Source organism: Camellia sinensis, chromosome 2 (genome assembly GCF_055761805.1).
Source record: "Camellia sinensis isolate YWXY chromosome 2, ASM5576180v1, whole genome shotgun sequence".
In the NCBI taxonomy this organism is placed as follows: domain Eukaryota; kingdom Viridiplantae; phylum Streptophyta; class Magnoliopsida; order Ericales; family Theaceae; genus Camellia; species Camellia sinensis.
The window spans coordinates 135,234,641-135,238,037 of NC_138962.1; the positions used below are offsets into that span (position 1 = coordinate 135,234,641).

The 3,397-nt window shown below is 33.4% G+C and overlaps 1 pseudogene; it reads right to left on the reverse strand.

Moving 5' to 3' along the window:
* Positions 1-539: 539 nt before the first annotated feature.
* Positions 540-1,221, reverse strand: LOC145819063 (tRNA (guanine-N(7)-)-methyltransferase pseudogene; annotated as a pseudogene).
* Positions 1,222-3,397: the final 2,176 nt, after the last annotated feature.

A 3,397-nucleotide genomic window follows, 5' to 3' on the forward strand; every position in this document is an offset into this window, starting at 1 on the left:
ATAAAAAGTGGGGCGTGACAAGGTAAGAAAAGAGAAAGTGTATGAATTCAATGTCTTTTTGATACCAACGTTAATTTCGTCTAAATATTTACAATGACAGGGGGATTAGTGTAATTTTCCAAACATCAGAAGTGATATGTATCAAACTCAAATCTCACGGGGTGCAAATGTAATTTATCCTATTTTTTTAATAGGTCATGTGCGTATTAATTATTGATAGAAATAACAGAATTTTAATTGATGTGGAAACTTATCAAAAATTACAAATTCAAACCCACCAGCCTTTTAACAAATAACAAACACATTTGGTGATAAATTTTCTCCAACAATAAAAAATAATGGTGGACAACCACAATAAATCAAAATCAAATTAATTGCAAGAAAAATAGTGTAAAATTAATCACAATAAAAATAGAATTAATCTGAAAAATGAAGTGGCAAGAGCATTCTTGGAAATAGAAGCCATTCTGATGGGCATTTTCGATGTTAAAATGAGAGAACCTAAAGCTGCTATATCATTCTTGATGAAGATTCTCAGATCAAACAGACAGCACAAGGAGTCTAAAAACTGCTTGGAAAGTTTGTCCCCTATTCCGCGCATCTTTATGTCCTTCCTCAGTACTCAAGAGCTTCACAACTGGATCAATTTCAAGTTTTTTATCTGTAAGAGCTTCAAATATAGGGTGCCCCTCCAAACAAGCCTTTATCCACATTCGTAATCGTATATATAAACCTGCCAACTCCAAGAACATTAGTGTATTCATCTAGCAAGTGTGGGCTGATCACACGATGCCAATTATTCTTCCTTTTAAAGTGTGGATCAGGGAATAGGAAAAACATCTTCGATAACTGTCGTTTCTCAAAGTAATTCGGAATGTATTTCATGGAATTAGTTCTAACCATTGATGCATTCTAGTACTGACCAGGATGTGCTACCCTCAAAGCTAAAGCCTATTCCTTGACATACTCTGTCACTTTGTCCCTAAGCTCCATTCCGATCAGCTCGGTGTTAGGAAATAGGGTTGAAAGACTAATTAGGAGTCCTCTAAACCCACAGCTGATATCTACAAATTGGATCTTCTTGGAATTTTCAACTTGATTGGATGATGAAAACAATTGAGGAAAATGGAGGGAATAGTCGACATGGCAAGGGGAGATAGGCACAGGGAAGTGGAAGTCACTTAGGGGAAAGCATGAGAAACTGTTCTTATAATCCGGCATTTTATGGAAGGTAGTACTTTTTGGTTGATAAGTATAATTTATTAAGAAAGAGGAATAAGGGGTTGCACAACCTATATTGAAAAAGACGACCTATATCAACTATACTTATTTTTTTGTTTTTTACTGTGTTGGGTTAGGATTTTTTTTTTGTTGGGTTAGCATTTTTAGCATTTTTGTTGTGTTGGGTTAGCATTCTTCTTTATACCATAGTTTTCCCCTAATATAATTAATTGATTTTGTGATCCCTTCCTATTTTGTACGAGTTAGTTTGTGAAATTTCTGACAGCTCACCGAATCTCCAGCCTCAATCACCGCATAGCTCATCATCCAATCGTAATCTCTTATCTCCTCCCCATCTCTCTCTCACTCTTTATTAATTCCTCTCTCCCCTTTCCTCTTCTCTTCTAAACCCATTTCCTCATATGGGTTTTTACTTTTTTTGGCCTTTCTCAAAGTTTTGTTTCGTTATATCTATCTTTTTGTTCTGAGTTATACATTCTAGGGATTTCACAGTTTCTAATATGTTCGAAACTTGAAATCTTCACCTGGGTATTCTTTATTTAGCTATTTTCTATAATTTCTTTTCCTGGGTATCACCAAATTCACTCACTTTCCAATTGGTTTTGAGTTTCCAATCATTATTTTAAAAAAGAAAAAAAAAATTAAAGTTAGAATTAGGTTATGTTATGATCTTGTAGAAATAGAGATTAATGGTTAACAGTTACAACACAATTGAATCATTTTAAGGTTTCATAGTTTTTGACCAATTTTTATTGTTGATAAAAAATTTATCTCAACCCTTTGCGTTCATGGTCATTTTGGAGACATTACTAGAGCACCGACTTTTTTTATTTTTATTTTTATTTTTTATGCAAATAGTCAATTGTTTTCGCCCTCCATTACCAAGCGAACCAACCAAAAAATTCGGTGGCAGATATAATGATAGTTTAGAGCTAGTGCTTGAAGACCTATAATATAATCCATGAAAATGTCTCTAGAACTCCTCTAAGAGATATTCATATTGGCCAATATTTGCACGAAAGTTCAAAAAGACATACTTTAAATCCAAAATTTGTGGAGTCAAGGTAACATTGAGCTTGATTCAACAACCACTTGACATACTATGTGTCCTCTGCCATGAGGATGTGTATCTTTAAGATATTTCACAATATATAGTTAGAATAAATAAAATGCTCAACATATGTAAGGAAGAACAATCACTTCCTGGAAGGCCATTCTAAAGAGATCGTTCTATGAAGGTATATATATATATATATCACAAAAACCATAATTTGAAAGTTAAAATTAAACACAAACTACTATCATGACACACTATTGTTCATTCTGCTCAACTTCTTCCATGAAAACGTAGCTCATGAGGACTAGTTACTAGAAAGAAGTTTCATACCTATGCAAAGGCTGATCATCTGAAAGTTTTCCTTTTGCTCTAAACCAATACCTCAAACTGCAACAAAAATAATTGTGTTCCAATAAGGTGCAAATGTGTGGACATATACACGTACACCTAAAAATAGCTTATATATCCAAGACGTTAGAAAAAAGAAGTCAAAAAATGATACAAAGAACCAGGGCTAACCTTGGAGGAGATTTAGTTTGATTAATAGCAGTATTAGGCTCACAAAATCTTATCTCTATGGGCCATGGTACAAACTTTGCAGTGGCAACCTTGTTTCAGTAAGTTATGTTACAAATTGATTGTCAGGTTCACTGAACTCAAGGAAAAACAATGAAGGGTATTTGTTATCTCAAAATACTGACATTGACACCACGTTTACTCAGGATAATCTTTTTTACAATAAAATTATTTGACTACACAACACAACTATAGCAAATCACATAACAAGAGAGAGGAAAAACAAAAAATCAACAAAGAAAATAAATTTTATTTGAGATGGAGAAAAGAAAAATGAAAGTTGCCAACACACACAAGCACTATCTTGTAGATAGGTTACCAATACAAAAAATTTCTTCTTCTTCTTTTTATTTTATTTATTTTATTTTTCCAGCTTCGTCTCATCGATGGAGAAGAGAATACAAAACCATTCTTCTACACCTCTAGGCATTCAGTGGAAACCAAGGTAGGTTCCCAGAAGAAACCAATTCAATAATATTATTCCCCAAAAGAGCCAACAACACTGAGCATAATTTTAAGTTC